Consider the following 18,018-nt stretch of genomic DNA (forward strand, 5'->3'; position numbering starts at 1 on the left):
ATCTTTTATTCCATTAATATGGTGCATTACACATTGATTTTTGTATGTTGAACCAAATTTGCATTCCTGGGACAAATTTGATTTAGTCCCAGTGTATAATCCTTCATATATGCTGATGGATTTAGTTACTATTTTGTTGAGGATGTCTGCATCTATATTTATAAGGGATATTGGTCTGTAGTTTTCTTTTCTTCTGATGTCCTTGCCTGGTTTTGGTATTAGGGTAATACTATCCTCATAAAATGAGTTAGGAGGAAATCTTCTCTGGGGAGATACTGATGTAAGAGGCAATGGACAGAAGCAACAAAAAGAGCTCAAAAGGTGATAGAAAAATAAAGAGAAGCTGTGCCTTATTAAACAAATAACTGACAACAGGCATTTTGTAGACTATACTATAAACAAATGTGCTTTCAGAAAATAAGAATCTTACACAATTGGTAGATACAAGATACAAGCTAGACCCAAGGAAATAACCATTGTAGCACTGAAAATGACCAGCATGACCGGATACCTAATTCTTAATGGAGCAAAACTTAAGTTTAATATTAAATTATTCATTGAATATAATTATGCTTAACTGTACAGGAAAAAAATTTATAAAGTTTCCAGTCCATAGCCACAGTTCAGTTGTTTTCAATCAGTCTTTGTGACAGAGTTTGCTAATTGTCCCCTAGCATCTTGTCCCTTTTCCTTTTTTCATAATAGAAAAATTTAGCTGGACATATAACTCTGCCACCAAAGCCTACATCTCTCAGCTACCTTTGTACCTAGATGTGGTCATGACCTAGATGTGGTCATGTCACCAGGTTTTGGCCAGTAGGAAATGAGAGAAGGTGATGTGCAATCTATAAGTCATACCCTTAAAAATATAGGAATATCTTCTTCCCTATTCCTTATTCCCGTCTGTTGGAATGTAGAAGTCAAGGTGGAAGTTAAAGCAGCTTTCACAGATCACAATATGGAAGCCATGTGTTGAGCATGGCAGAGCAAGAAGGACCCCAGATCCACAACTTCACTGATCTTCTTGAATCCTTTCACACAGACCATTAAGTAAGAGAGAAATAATTTTCCATCTTGTTTGACCCACTGCTATTTTGGCCTTTGTTACAGCAGCCAAATTAGTATCCTAAGTAATACAATCTTTGTCTAAAATTCCAGGTCTAAAAACAAAAACAAAAACCTCAAGATATTGTTAAAGACATTTTTACCTAACACGCTGCGGCTTTCAATTTTAGTCACAATTTTGGTATCACACAACAAATGAGCAAAAAGACCAGATAAGTAATATCCTTTACAGAACATTGTCTTAATGGGGCTTTTTTCCCCAGCCATTTGTTTCTCTCTTTTCACTCTCTCTTGAACACAATTCCGTCAACTCCTTTCTCCTACTCCTCCAGCAAAATCACTTTTATCGAGATCAACAATGACCTCCGCATAATGAAATTCTATGGTTAATTCTCAGCATCAGAATATCAGTGTATATTCCCCTCTTTGAAAAACTTCACTCAGTTTACAGAACACCTCCCTGTCTTGGACTTCCTCCATCCTCACCAGCTGCTCTGTGTCTGTCTCTTCCTCATCTCTCTTACCACATATTATTAGCGTGCCCTTCAGTCCTCGGAAATCTCTTTTCTATCTACATTCACTTTCTTGGTGATCTTATCCAGTGTCATAGCTTTAAATACCATCTAGATACTGCAACTCCTAAACTTTCTCTCCAGCCAACTAGAGTATAAGCCCTATGAGGGCAGGAATCCTTGTCTGCTTCTTTCCTGGTGCATCTTCAGAGCCTAGAACCGGACCCGGCTACATCTCAGTGCAGCAAACACAGAGTTGTTGAGTGAGTAAATAAGTAACTAGAAGCTGCTTTGCTTTATCAATAATCTCTTTAAAGCACTTAATATTTACTTTCCCCTTGAAAGTCTTAGTAGAGGACAAGGAAAGCCATACCCTCGCTCAGCATGCTAAGCATAGGCAGAATAAATTTCAACTATGAATTTCTGGTGGCACAGCCAGGCTGTTTCACCCTCACTGTTCTTGACCAGTACGCAGAGGCTGTAATAACAATGTCCTCAGCTGGTATTAAGAATTTATAGCACTGCAGCACACGAGCTGATATGACAACGTCAATAATAGGCTTAAAGAAAAAGTGCTCATTAGTATTCAGCTCTTCATGTCTGTGAATGCTAATCCCCAATACAAACTCTTCTAGGGTCGTAAACAATGCTCGAAGACCAGCACTTTCAAAGGGTGATTACAGGATCTTCTTGGCTTTTGGGTATATTTAACAACCAATTACACTCAGTGGGTTACTTAGGGACCCAGAAAAGAGCACATGTGTCTAATTAGAGATATTATCAGTTATATGCAGGCTCACTTAGTCCTAATACAACCTGTGTTTACCCAAAACTGAACCAGGAACTACAATTAGCTTTTCCCTCTAAAAACCATTCTAACAGTGTGTACACGTTTAAGTTCCTGGATGTTTGTCGAATGTTCTCTGAGTGAGCAGCTCAAGGTGGGTGTCTCTGTGTATGTCTTTCTATGTCAGTGTGTGAGTGTGTGTCTGAGACAGCGTGTCTGTGTCTGTGGTCTAAAAATACTCTGTGCAGATCTCCGGAAGAAAGAGAAGAGCTGACTATTACCTGAAAATCTGTTGCTAAGCAGAGAAACAGAACATTCAGGAGAGAAAATACTTTTCATCGGGGAACCTAAATTCTCTTCAGAGCTTGTATTTGACGGCTCATTGCTAATGCTTCCATTTGGCAGTGGAGACCTATCTCCTGCACCCAAGAGGAGTGGAGAGGCTAAGAAGAGGTAGTGCTGTGCCCCCAACTGGCTGCCTACACAACCAACCTCCATTTCCCCCTCTTCCTTCTAACAGAACTCAGTTTTTGTTCAGATGTCCTACCCTGCCCTTCAGGCAACTCAGGGGAATGTTGACCCCATTCTCAGGTCTAGAACTAGATCTTGACTCACCTAAGCTGAGGACCAGCAAACTTTTATTATAAGAGCCAGATAATAAATATTTTAGAGTTTCAGCTACCTAAGTGTCTGTCACATAGTCTTTGGTTTTTGGGTTTGTTTTTTAGAGCCCTTTACACATGTAAAAACCTTTTTTTAGGTCATGTGTCATTCAAACACAGGCCACAGGCTGGATTTGACTCACAGGCTATAGTTTGCCAATTCCTTGTCAAACCCGTCATAATAGCTTCGTTCCCCTTATCAATTGCTGCTTTAGAAGAGGGCATGTGATGTAATTCTAGCCAATGAGATATAAGGGAAAATCTGTTGAAGGCTCTGGAGAGAAGTCTCCTCGTCTCTCTGGCCCCCAAGAAACTACTTCAGCCATCTTGCCATATGGACTAACACAAAGAGGAAGCAGAGTCAGGGGGCCACAGGGAAGTGAAACCAGACCCTTAATTGCATCCCACCTGAAGCCCATCCCACCTCTGAATTTATTGCTCCATGGGGTAATAACTTTCATCACCATTGAAGCTAATGTGAATCAGTATCTTCAGTTACCTATAACCCAAAGCCCAAATTCTAATTGATCCAGATGGTAATGAGTCCAGGGCAGATGAGAGGAGGAAAAAGAGAAGAGCTGGGAAGATAAGATCGCAGAACATGTCTCCTCAGATCCCTGAATACCCTGTCCTTCCCTTGATCCTCTTCAACTCCCTCTCAGATTTCAAATATAAAGGTGTCTGAATGAGTATTAATTATTTTAGTTTTAAAAACCATAAGACTTTAGAGGGAAAAGAGACTTTAGAGATAATCTACCACAATTCCTTCATTCAGTGGATGAGAAAATGGAGCTCAAAGAGAAGTAATTTGTCCCTAATTACACAGCTACTTGGTGGCAGAGATGGAATTAGACACTGGGTCTCAAATCCAAGTCTAGATACTAAAACAAGTGATCCAAAGTCTACACACTAGGATACACGGTCTCCCAACAGTGCTTTTCATGAAAACCTAGAAATCAAGACTTCCCTTTGAACATCAAGAGATTTTGTTATATCCAGGCATAAAATCATTACATCTGTGTATTCGTCAGTGTTCTTCAGAGAAATATAACCAATAAGATGAGAGAGAAAGATTATAAGGAGTTGACTCATGCCAGTCTGGAGGCTGACAAGTCCCAGGATCTGCCATCAGCAGGCTGGAACCAATGTTTCATTTTGAGTCTGAAGGCAGGAAAAAAACACTGTCACAGTTCAAAGGCAATCAGGCAGGAGGAGTTACTTCTTCACAGGAGGGTCAGCCATTTTGTTCTATTCAGGTCTTCAACTGGTTGGATGAGGCCCACCCGTATTAGAGAGGGCAATCTGCTTTACTCAGCCTACCAACTTAAATGTCAGTTACATCCAGAAACACCCTCACACACACCCAGAGTAAAGTTTGACCAAATATCTGGGCACTCTGTGACCCGGTCAAATTGACCCAAAATTAACCATCACAATCTGTCATCACTGGGTTTCTGGGTCTGGGTAAAAGGGAGGCAGAGTTGCACATATAGCCCCTAACACATCTATCTTTGACAAGTGTCCCTGGCTTAGAAGCTATGAAGGATTGCAGTGCCAGGAAAAGAGGTACCAAGGTCTCCTTTCTGAGCCTGTTCTTTTGGATTTGGGGAAGAAGATGGATAAACCCCGTTTACAGTAGCATTTGAAATGACAATCCTGACATTTAAAAATGAAATGGAGGGGCTTCCCTGGTGGCGCAGTGGTTGGGAGTCCACCTGCAGATGCGGGGGACACGGGTTCATGCCCCGGTCCAGGAGAATCCCTCATGCCGTGGAGCAGCTGGGCCCGTGAGCCATGGCTGCTGGGCCTGCACGTGCGGAGCCTGTGCTCTGCAACGGAAGAGGCCACGGCAGTGAGAGGCCCACATACCGCAAAAAAAGAGAAAAAAAAATTAAATGGAAAAAAGAATAAAAAGTATGATATAGCTTAGAGAAATTTACACAAGTCATAGAGGGAATTTTGGAAAGGCATAGGGTGTTATGAGAATAGCACTGTGTCTCTGTGGTTTTTCTAGAAAGCAAGGGTCCCCCAGTTTTGATGAGAAGGAGGCACTTATCATTCCTCCAGAGTCTTGTGCTCACCAGTGCAGTGGAGCAGGGAGGGGAAAAAGCCGTAATAGAAAATAGAGTGGAGGAAGGGGCTCTTCCTTACTAATTGCAATTTTGGCCAGTTACAGAGCTCTCTGCTCGTAATTATAAAGATCTTAGGGCCCCGTTATGAAAAGATTAAAGACCTATGGTTGGGGTTAATTATCATTGACACCTAACGCCCTGTAAATGTTCAAAAATCAAGATAACAGGAAGAAAAAATAAGAAGGTGCTCTATGGAAGCCACATAGAGTAATAAGTTTACAAAAAATTAGAAGAAATGTCAGCACTTTCTAATGGGAAGTGAAAGACAGATGAAAAACTTACTATTTAAAGAAATCAAGAGAGGCCCCATGGAAATGAAGGTTCTATTCATGGCCTTCAATAAAATTTCCTCTGAACCTTTTGAGTGATGAACAGGAATTATTTTTAGGTAAAGTACATTTTGCAATTTCTTTGCCTAGGCTGCAAATTTAGTGAATTTTCAGGCCATCAAACAGATTACAAGGCATAAAGAACCCAGTCGGAGGCAGGAAAGAGGCTTGGCTATCGTCTGAGGATGTGATTCTATGGCTCATGCCAGCACTGATGTTAGGGAGAACACCCAATAAGACCACAAGTGTTACACACCTGAACAGCAATATCCTGTTTTTAAAAAATTCAAGAGAGGTTGGTTAATTACCATACTTTGGAGATCAAATCTGGTTACACCCTTCTAGGCTGACAATCTTCCTACTAAAAAATGCACCTGGAAACTTCCCCAAAAAGGTGCATGTAACCCCCATCCTATCTGAGAATTCAACTTTTCACCTTCTGCCACATCAGAAAAAAAGAGGAGAAAGGGTATCTGATTTTCCAGGCCTGCAGAAATGGCCCCTTGTTTGCCTGACCCCTTCAGAACTGTGGCAAAGGGTCAGAGATTGGAAGCAACATATCTGGAACTGGGCTATAAATGAAATGAAAGAGACAGAAGTAAAAATGTCCAGTATCTGCTTACTGTCCAGGCCGTTACCAAGGAACTGAGTTATTATCAGCTCAGCAGTGTTAGTTTTTCAAGATTCTCTCCTCCAGAGCAATCTCATCACCACCATAACTGGCACACAGCTCCTGGGACCCACAGGAGCTAACCACAGGCCCGAAGTAAGGGCAAGAGAATGGTAGGGGTTGGGGGGAAGTGCATAAATCTTCGTTGATGGTTTCCAAGCCAGATGATTCCATTAAAATTGATATACTATATATTTTAACCTCAGGGAATAAGGGTTTAGGGTTTTCTGGGGGGAGGGTTGTTTGTTTGTTTTTTAACAAGAATTAAATGCTGTGGTGTTTGGAGACGTGATTGTATAAATTGTATTTGAGAAAATAAATCTCTTGTGTTTCAACTGCTTAAAATACTTAAAACTACTGGCCAGGCCAAAGACATTAGTACATGGAAACCTCACAAAAGGAAAGTGGGGCTCAAAGAAATGAATAAAACTGTCGAGCAGTAAGTTTGAGGCCTGGCTGGGTGGTAAGGCTGCCCTTCTGATTCCAGAGGATTTGCTCCTTCCACTTACCATTGCTTCAGAATTGAGACAGGGGACAGGAGAGGCAGAACAAAATACAGGAAACTTAAAAAGACATTTGTTTCTTTTCATTTGTTTCTCTTTTTCCCTATAACTTTTAAGTCTCCTGGACACTAGGAAAGTGCCAGACATTTTGTAAATAATAACAGACAATATGCACATTTGAAAGCAATCTTGTGCTACTGATATCCTACTTTTTTTTTTTTTTTTTTTTTTTTTTTGCTGTACGCGGGGCTCTCACTGTTGTGTCCTCACCCGTTGCGGAGCACAGACTCCGGACACGCAGGCTCAGCGGCCATGGCTCACAGGCCCAGCCGCTCCGCGGCATGTGGGATCCTCCCAGACCAGGGCACGAACCCGTGTCCCCTGCATCGGCAGGCAGACTCTCAACCACTGAGCCACCAGGGAAGCCCGATATCCTACATTTTTTAACACCCCCTAAAATAACTGCTGATCTATCAAGTTTTCTTTCCCCCCCACCCAGGGTAAAAAGTACAGAGAAAATAAAGCTATAGCTCTCTTTTGGTTTACTAATAAATGTGCTCCATTAAAGAGGACTTGGAAACAGTGTTGGTCCCAAATCCCAGGGGTTTTCATTGTAGCCAGTGAGAGACAGTCTGATGAGGAAAGACATATAGAAGAGGCTGAGTCCACAACTCTTCACAGGCAGGGAGTTATGTGCAGTCTCTGCTTTGGACAGTCTAAGTCCAGCATGTTCGCTTCCTGAGTCCACACCAGTTCTGAAAGGGACAAGAGGAGGTATCTGATTCTTGACCAGCAAAGTTCAGATGATGGGCGAGGGCATGGCGTTTTCTGCCAGAAAGGCAAACATGTTCATTAAGAAAGGTGGCCAAGAAGACCTTGGGTCATCAGGTATTTGGAGGGATATAGGAAAAGGCTGTTCGGGAAAAGGAAATTGAGGCAATATATCCCTGTGTCCGCATGAGACAGGGACGCTTTTCCCACAGCCAATGTCCTCGTGTATCATGGTTCAGAACACAAAGCATTCTAGGTACTAGGGAGAATGTAACCACTGTGATCTGGTTCCTCCTCTTGGCAGACTACTCTCATTTTAGGGAACTTGCTTACACTAGAAATATGGAGGCTTTCTACTCACATTCCGTAGAAATGGTGTGAAAAGGGTGGATCACATCCTCAGCTAAGCCAGAGCCCTGATCAGAAAAGGGGTGGTCCCTGGAGCAGAGGGACCAGAAAGCAGTATGAGAGTCCCCAGCCTCAGTGACCCAGAGCAAAGACACAGGGTCTCAGAAAGTTAACCTGACTCCAAAGTGACTGTGTCCGTCCCAGTTCTTGCTGAGCAATCTCCAAATCCCTGAGTCTTCCTGATTCATAGCCATCAGCCTTTCCCTGACCAATACTTTTTTTTTTTTTTTTTTGGCCTGGATTCCCTCTGAGTTTGAGTGCCCATTCCTTAGTTCTCAGCATCCCTCTTTTGATAAGTCCCATTTCTAAAGCCTAATAAACCAGAATGGTGGTGCCCCACTTGACCCTATCACATTACAATAGATCACCGAAAGAATTCTTTATGTTCAGTGTTTCTGGTGCTGTGAAATGAGATTGTTATCTTCTTCCTCAGTCATCCAAGTTCACATTTGAAAATGAATTCCTTTAAGAGGGATTCTGGAAGCAGGAGGAAAAAACACAGAAGTTTTTCCCTGCCCTAGTTTTATTCCACAATTGGCCATGACAAGAAATATTCAGTTGTACATAGCAGCTTGTTCTCATTGAGCCCTTTATCTGCGGTTCTTAACCCTGGCTACACATTATAATCACCAGGGGAGCTTTTTAAAAACGAATGGCTGTGTCCCAGCCCTGGTGGTTCTGATTCAAATGATTTGAGCTGGAACCCAAGCAACGATAGTTTTTAAAAGATCCCCCGAGATGATGATTGTAATGAACAGCTCAGGCTGAGAACCACTGCTAACTTCATGAACAGTGCCTGACTGTAGCCATTTTTACGAGTCAGAATTCTATGTTCATCTCAGAGGAAAGTGGCTCAGAGGAGATATTTCCTTGGTTCATGAGCTGCTCTTGCCTGTCACGTACATTTTCTTCATAATTGACTTAGACATGCCATGACTCATTTCAAAAGTCAAAAAAGCCCAAATTCCATTTTAGGTAGACCTGAACAATTACAGCAGTCTTCATGCTCTTGCATTTGAAAAGTGCATTCTACTTTACAGATCATTTTCTTGACAGTATCTCATTCCATCCTCACCACAGTCCTAGGGTAAACAAGTCAGATGTTATTCTCCCATTTTAAAGAAGAGGAAATCAATACCTAAGGAGAGGGAGTGATTTGCTCAGGATCACACTGAAGGAAAATGGCAGAACTGGGTCTAGAACCAGGTCTCGTATCTCAATCTGGTCTTCTTTGCACCCCCAAGGCTGCCTACAGTCAAGTTTTGCCTACCCAATCCTATAGACCCGGTATTAAGACCTGCATTTATTTGCCACCTAAAGTGCTTTCTTTTTTTTGTTTTTTTTTTTGTTTTTTGCGGTACGCGGGCCTCTCACTGTTATGGCCTCTCCCATTGCGGAGCACAGGCTCCGGATGCGCAGGCTCAGTGGCCATGGCTCACGGGCCCAGCCGCTCTGCGGCATGTGGGATCCTCCCGGACCGGGGCACGAACCCGTGTCCCCTGCATCGGCAGGCGGACTCTCAACCACTGCGCCACCAGGGAAGCCCCTAAAGTGCTTTCTTAATCCCAAGGTGCCTGCGAATCACCTGGGGGTCTTGTTAAAAATGCAAAATCTGAGTCACTGGGTTTGGGGTGGGGACGAAGAGTCTGCATTTCTAACCTGCCCCCAGTGGCACCGATGCTGCTGGGAACGATACTTTGAGTAGCAAAGTCATAACAAAATCACAACATACATTCCTTCAAATAATACTGAAGAAAATAATTAAACTGAGCTGCACTCCTCTACTGGATGCTCCTGAGACAACACACATTTATTGAAGCAAATCATCCAGACCCTTAGCAGCTCTCTCTCTAGCTAGAATATGTGTTATTCTTTTGGCAGCCAAATCATCATTGTGCTCATGTCTGGAATCGTATCAACAGCTGGAGTTGCAGCAGCCACTGGCTATAATTTCTCTTTCTCTCTCCCTCTCTCTCTCTGCTCCACTCTGCTTCCAATTCTCAGGCCAGCAGGATAGGTCCACTGGGGCCAGAGGGCCATCTGGCTATGCAGCTGGCCTGGGCTTCTGAGTCTGAGAACACAATGATAATTCACTGCACGCCATCCAAGTCCTTAGATGACACCTTCGGTTCCTGGAAATAGACTACCAGGAAGAGTTATATTGACAAAGGGTTTTGTCTTGAAATCCACTCAAATGATATTTTATTGGCATTGATGGAGATGTTCTTTTTCAGTTTGTTCTTATCCTTAAAGTAACTGAATTGTTAAATACCTTTGCGATACATAAGAATGTCCTGGAGAGCACAAAGAACAAGGACCCAAAGACTTAGGATTAGTTCTTTTCTTGCCATGGACTAGAAAACTTGGAGCAAATGTTATTAGCTTTCCATCCTTTAGAAAATTAAGTGATAAAACTATAGGCTCTCCAACAATCTTTCCTAGCACTAATACTCTTTGAGACAGTGGTTCTATCTTCACAAAATAGTAGGAGAAATGATTGTAGAGAAATTTTCTCTCTCTTCCTTCTACTTACTCATTCCTCTCCCCCAAAGTCTTCCTACATTACAATTGCCCCACAGGCCATTTGATGATTGCCCGCTATACTATGGAGCCATCCCATATTAAACAGTCATTTTTAAGAATGACCCATTTGTATGTCATCCAATTTTAAAAGGTACCACTGAGCATGTGCAGCTATGTCTTAACACGCAGAGAACGGCCCCCTCAATTCCCTGTGAGTTGGATTATTTCTTCCTAGTCCCCTTTTCCTCTCCTTTTACATCCCCTGCCATTTTGATGAATGTGTACATTTACATTCATAGGGGTTTTAAAGAATAATATTTTGAAATAGTAATTTATTCCCTTTCACTTCTTCTCTCTACTCCCTCCACCCCCCCCCCTCAATGTTCTCATAACTTGCTTCTGCTCTTATTTGCCTCAAGGAAAGAATGTGCCAGAGAAAAAGGCAAAACTACTCCCACTGGTCTTTCTGCTTTTTTTTAAACAAAAGTCCTCAGGATACAGGAGGCTCTCAAAGAAGCGTGAACTGAGGATTTCCCTCAGCCCCGAAAAAGACTCCTGCAGAGATCGAGGGAGAGAGAGATAGGTCAGGGAGCAGAGGATACCTATGCCTCGTTCCCTGGAGACACCACCTGGAAAACATCAATACCACAGAGAAGGCTGGGAATGGCTGTAGGGTACACACAGACCAATGAGACCAGAAACAGCTTCATCCAAGAGCCCCCTGCCCAAGCTGAGCATGGCTGTGGCTGAGACCCACCATACCTGAAGGGTGAAGAAGACAAAAAACAAAAAGAAAGAAAGAAACTGGACAGGTGTGGAAAGACCTGATATCAGCCTACCCCAGTGTCTTAATATTGCACAAGGTCCAGAAGTGTGACACAGTCCTGGGGAGAGATGGGGAAACCCCAGGAGGGACTGAGGTTAAGATTTCTTTCCACTAGCCTAGCAGAATGAAGCTTGCAGTCAGAAATCAAAATCTGAAATTGAGTTACTAAAATTAAGAAAATGAACTGAAATATATATTATCCCTCCCTAAAATTCATAACTGCTCTCCATCCAAAAAGTGTTGTGTTGCATTGCCTTGCATGATCAACTCCAGTAGGAATCGACACTTCAAAATACTAGGGAGTCTAAAATACTATTCATTCAGTATTCCTTGGGAGCTAAGCATCCTTGAAGTATGTAGAGCCATGCATGGCATACAGCAGCCTCTATGAATACCGTTTGCTGGCTGACTGGTTGTCTGAATGACCCGCATATTTAATGAAACACTGAAACAACTCCCTTTCTTTATTTTAGTGTGCTAGTTTGAATAGCGAAAGGCAGAAAACTATTTGAATCAGTAAAATGTGACCTAAGACAGGGCCCTTAATAATAGCTTTTACCAGATCCCGTTTCCTCAGATTACTCCAAAGATCCAGCCTGCACGAATTCCATCCTTTCCACCAGAGAGCTGACCCTGGAAGGCAGACAGCTGCCATACGTGATTTTACAAGGACTGTAAAGGCGTTAAGAGTTTTGAAGCTCCAGGACCACTGTGAAATCTGGGATGCTATGTTTTGAAGTGTGAAGTTCACCTCTGGCAGCTGTGCTATACCCAGACATACCCGGGTGTTAACTGAAATTGAAAATAGCCTTTCAACAGCCCTAGGTCCTCATTATTTTTAACATTATAGTTCGTGCTGCTAAAAATATTCCTAAACCTCTCCCTTTTGATAATTTGGAAGGGGAGGTGTTATATTAAGAAATAGATGAATAATAACCACTTCCTACTGGAAGTACAGGATAAACCCTAGCGAAGGCATCAGGCTCCCTCTGAGAGGCAGCCGTATAGGATTCTGTTTGTTGCTGCAGAGGTCTCTCTCCCACTGGCTAAGACACACTTCAAACAACAGCTTCTGTATTTCTTCTCATCTGAAAGTGACATGATTTCACATCTCACTATAACAGTGACTGCTCAAAAGTACTAACTTACCACCCACAAATCCTGTTTTGTTGCTTTCTTTCTCTTAAAAAAGACTTTTTTTTTTAAACGGGGCTTGGAAATTTAAGTATATAAGAAAACAGGGGAAGAGATATGATTTTAATGCTCAATCACAAATGGCAGGGTTGTGATCCTGGTTCTTATTTCAACGTCAATCTTACTCCTGATAAGAATGACTTCCTTACTGACGTTTTCCATCATAGCTCTATTTAGCTCCCTGCCCAGATGATTTTACTGGGTACCGTACACATTAAACTCAAAGCAAAAAGAATGAAGTGGTAAGATCAATTTTTTTTTCTTTCTTTTTTTTTTGCGGTATGTGGGCCTCTCACTGTTGTGGCCTCTCCCGTTGTGGAGCACAGGCGCTCCGGACGCACAGGCTCAGCGGCCGTGGCTCACGGGCCCAGCCACTCAGCGGCATGTGGGATCCTCCCAGATCGGGGCACGAACCCGTGTCCCCTGCATTGGCAGGCGGACTCTCAACCACTGCGCCACCAGGGAAGCCTGATAAGATCAATTTTTACTATCCACATCTAGAAGAATGCCAAGGACTCTGCAGACACTAAATAACTGACAAGAATCTCATCTCTAAGTTTTCAAGACAGCGACTATAAAAGGAAAAACCACAGACCCAAGATTTTCTAACAAGTCAGAAACCTGAATCTAGGTTATAGGCAAGGATAGAAACATTCTCAGCCTACTTAGCCTAGATACTCTTCCACAAGCTTAGTTAGGTCACTTGAAATATGCCCCCTTCCCTAAACCCCACACAGTCACACAGGTCTTCACTGTCTTTGTGATGCCTGCTCCCCAATTCTAATCTTATGGATGAAGGTAATAATAGTTCCTACCTCATCGTAGGAAGAACAACTAAATAATTCAACTTTAAGGGTTTAAAACAGTTTGGGTGCATAGCCAGCTCTAAATATTTGTAATTATTATCCCTGAAGACTCTGAAGGGTGTTTCCTAAACACACACAAACACAAAGTTATCACTTGCCAATGTTATAGAAATGCCATTTTCATTGGATACATCCTGATAATTCTAGAACCTGTAGGTTAATTACGTAGTCTTTGTCAGGGTCTTCTCTTAGAGTGCAGAGTCCACCATCATTTTTCCTGAAGTTCCTTGGACAGGGCAGCCTTTGTGATCACCCACCTCAGAGTTTCTTTATCACACAGTCAATAAGACACTCAGAGGCATCATAACTGAATCTAAGCTTAGCCCCTTTGACCCAGAAGCCTTCCCTCCATTCTTGGTCTGAGAAAGTCCTTTCTGCCAACCTACCAGCAACAGGAGAGAATGTTGATTCTGCAGCTGTACAGAGACAGTTCGGGGCTCTTCAACTAGATACATAATCAATGAGGGATGGCTGAAGAAGATTTTTCAGGTGTAACTCTGCTGGAGAAGCTGCACTGGGGAATCTCAGAGCATGGCTAAATCTCAGCAACGTTGACTAGTGTTCATCTCCTGTCCTCCCACCTTGCCCTCTTCTCAAGCACTAGGACTTGAAGCCAAACAGACTACCAAGGGTCATGACAGCATAACCCTATAGAAAGAAGGCTATAATTGTTAGGACAAACAGTCAAAGGTTATTAGGACAGTCAGAAAATTTGTAAAGTTGGGGCAGATATCACAGCTCCAGAGTGACTACAGAATCAAGCTATTACTCAAAACTGGCTGCTAAGACAATGAATGGATATCCCATAGGTTCCCAGTCGAGCTTTGCCCAGGCTTCCAAGGGTTCCAACCAACAGGCAGCCCAATCCATTTTTTGACGAATGTTCAACAGTATTCTTTTTGCGTGACCTATCCCTCGGCCTTTCCTGATCTCGAAGTCACAGCAGTTCACCTGATAGCTCTGGACTTGGACTAGATACAGTAGTTTAGGGCTGAAAACATTTACTTAATTCTGGCTTCTTATGCAGCCGCAAATTACCGAACGATCTGCGCCTGCGCACTCCCCTCGACAGTCCTCACCCCACCAGCCCCCATCTTAGTTCTTCTCTTTCATCTCACAAAATCTCATGCCTTTGCTGCTTCTCTGTCCTTCCCAGATCTGTCTTAACTTAATGGCTGTGTGGAGGTAAATGATCAGATTCTGTGCAAGCTTCAAGGAGAGATGCTACCAAGAATATGTTTGTGCCATGTATTCTTATTAAGCACGATGTGTACTTGCCCTGGTAGCACTGTGCTAGGTACTCCAGGAGATACAGCAGAAATGCAAGGCAGAGGCTTGAGCTCAGGAAGCTTATAAATATTAACCTCCTCTAATAAACAGCACCTCTCACTCGCTCTACTATGTTCTAAGAAAATGGTTAGTAAATTCCATGTGTGGAAAATGATGTTATGGTGTAATAGGGTGACAGTAAATGGATGCTAAATAAATTCCCTATATTCCCAACCCCAACCCAGCAAAAGCATTAAGTATCTCCAATAATAAGTGGGTCTTTGAATGAGAAAAGCCATCAAATCATATGATGGGATCATCAAAGGCATGTGTATACACAAATGAGTCAATGGCTTTTCTCTAAGTCATGAATCTGAAGTCCTTTTGCTAATTCTTGATAAGTTGGCCGAGTTCAGGCTGTGCGTCCTTTTAAAAAACTCACATCTGTTTCTTGTAATTCATTAAGTGGCAAAATGCCACTCTCCTGGTTCTGTGCACCTATTGTTCAACTCAGCTCTGTTTCCAGCAGTCTGAATAGTGTTCTTTCAAATGGACAATGTGTTTATTCAAGCAGCTGTAGCTGTTCTGTTATGAGAAGGGTGTCTTTGAAACAAACTTATAACGTCTGGAAGGAAGAAAAACACCCAGAAGAAAACAATTAAGTGTATATCATTTTTTCTTAATGCTCTTTGCCCCCTACCCAAATATTAAACACATCCTACTCCTCAGAATGTCTTTATGAAAGAGGTAGTCACCAAAAGAGTAGTAGACTGTCCTGAGATTGAATCTAAGTGGATTAGCTTCTGTTTCTTATTGCTCAAACATCGATAGACCTTCTCAGGATACCTTGGCCCTTATGAAAATGCTTCTGCTCCTCTTATAATGCTAAAAATGGCAAAACAAATCTTCTAGCTCAAAGAAAATGAATATCTTCGTTATCATAACTTGTAGTAAAACAAATCACTCAAGGCACCTCTCTCAGGGAGCCTAAGATTTTGAATGGCAGTATGGAAAGAAATCGGAGAGAACTTCCTGATAGAATATGTCAACAGAGATGAAGAGAAGGACAGTGGGGTCCACCTGATAAGGATTCGACATGTGAAAACTTAACGACTGCTCTTGGGAGAAGAGACCTTACGACCTTCTGAGTCCCTCCAAGCTCTAGGGTTGAATGATTCCATAATAATAATGTGACTGCTTTTGAAAACTATTGCGGTGACCAGATTGGCCAAGGAGATAACATGAAGGAAAATCTGAGTAATGAGTGGAGCTGCCTGTCAATCATAAAGGAATTCGATAGGTGAAACAGAAAGAGGTCTCTTGAGAAATGGTTGGCCACAGGGTGCAGCACCTCATCACATTTCTTGCTGGCGAAACGTTCTTGCTTTGCTTAGAAGGGCTCGTTTGCTGAGCTTTCACAGATGTAGAAATATGGACTCAGCAGATTACAAAACCAATTGGCAGTTTCAATCATGTCACTTACAAGAAGAATTTGATAACCAATTCAGAAATGAATTGTGCTCCTTTCCTCTCTTGATTAGCACACCTCGTCAAACCCATTCTGACTGTTCCAAGTGTGCGGTCTCAAGTCTAATTTGTTATGGAGCTTATGTACTGAATTCTTTCCAGAAAGCAAAGCTCTGAGGTCTGGGGGGGAGGGGGGAGGTAGGGAGGGAGGAGAAAAGGGCATCTATTAAAAAATCACATGACTTTCTTTTCATTCAATAATAAAAATTAATGTTCTAGCAAGAAGGAACTAGAACACAGCCCATGTTGTATAAATTTTACCTGCTTATTTTAAAACTTACAGGACAGCAACTATATTAACATTTATGTTCCTTATCAAATATATCACAAAGTCAGTACCACAATAAAATGAAGCTGAAAATGATTGATCAAGTAAACACTTCCTGTAAGAAGATCTGGGCTAATATGAGCCTTTTTCTTAACTAAGTTAATTGACATCCTTCAACCTTGAACTTCTCGTCTCTAAGCCATGACCAGCTTGGCACTGCCTACTTCTTAGGGTAGTGACGATGATCAAAGGAAATACCATTTTTTTTGACTACTTGCATTTCAGCTATGTACATGAAAATGCTTTTAAAACAAGCATATGTTCCTCAAGTGGAAGGTGTTGATAAAATTCAAGCCCGGAAAAGTCAAGTGGCTTGTGTAAAACTGGCAGGCTGATTAGTGATGGGTCTGGGACTCAGAGCTAACAGTCTTTATTTACAATCCAGCAGTATTTTCTCAGGAGATTCTGTCATCTTTCCAATTTCTCTTTGTGAACCAATTGTGAAACCAAGATAGCAATTTGAAAAGACATGCTTTAGAAGTAAGCATTACACTCAGGTCTTTACCACCCAAAAGGAATGGAAAGAGTTTAACATCACAATGCAGAACAGATCTATTTGAAGAGTCCTCTTCTAACTAAAATGACTGAGTATTCTGCTTTGAAACTAATGTTTGAGAAACATGTAGACACAGTCCTAGGTGGTCCTTCTCTGGGTGACACAGTCCTCCCCAAATCATCCACCAAGGAGACGTGAATTTCTGCCTGCTCTTCTGCTACCCAAGGCCTCCTCTGGCATTGACCACAACCCAGGTCTTCTTCCAGCCACTGGAGGAACTCTATTAATGTAGTCTTGTGCTTGAGGTTTCTTCTTTAAATGTGCAGAATTCTAGATTACAGCTTATTCTTATATCATTTCCTGGGAAGTAGGTTGCAGGTCTACACCTAGTAAATAAAGGCCCTACAAGCCTTTGAGGTTCCCTCTTATATTGGTCTTAGCTTCATTCAACTCCGTTGAATGACTATAGCCCCATTTTCATATTCAATCAGGCACTCATTCTTCTAGAGATACTTACTGAAAACCTACTCTGTGTCAGTAACTGTTCAGTGTCCAAGCTTTAAAGTGGAAAGAATTGGGCAGAGTGAGAATAATACATTCTCAAGACCCTGACACCACCAATGACAACACACCAATCCCTGTACATTGTAATTTACGTCCAGGATTACACTCATAATTGGCCAAGATGCAACTTGTTCTACGTAGTTCATTTCCCGGACACAGGGACTTGAGATGTCCCTTCATATGAATGATGACTGCTCCTTGATCTACCTTCAGGCTCTAACAAAGGGAGGAAAGACAGAAGAAATTGATCTTTGTAGAAGTCGGTTACGATTTTCAATCTAACTCTGGGTTTCTTTTCTCTTAAGTTCAGCTCTTCTAAATTACTGAGCCGAATCAGATCACCACACCCTAGCCTAGTGTGTGCAGTGACAAGCAACTCCAGGGGACCGCCTTGTACTTCCTACAGATCACACGCTGTGTCTATCCCCCAGATTTACTCAATGTGAACAGCATCAGCACAGCTTACTCATCCTGGAGTTTTTTGTTTCTTTCTTTCTTTTTGCTGATGTACTTGTTCACAGCCAGCCGTTTACCACCTGACATTTCTATAATTTTGTTTTTCCTCCCCAAGCACACCCCTCTACAC

The sequence above is a fragment of the Phocoena sinus genome, chromosome 7 (genome assembly GCF_008692025.1).
Source record: "Phocoena sinus isolate mPhoSin1 chromosome 7, mPhoSin1.pri, whole genome shotgun sequence".
Classification (NCBI taxonomy): Eukaryota; Metazoa; Chordata; class Mammalia; order Artiodactyla; family Phocoenidae; genus Phocoena; species Phocoena sinus.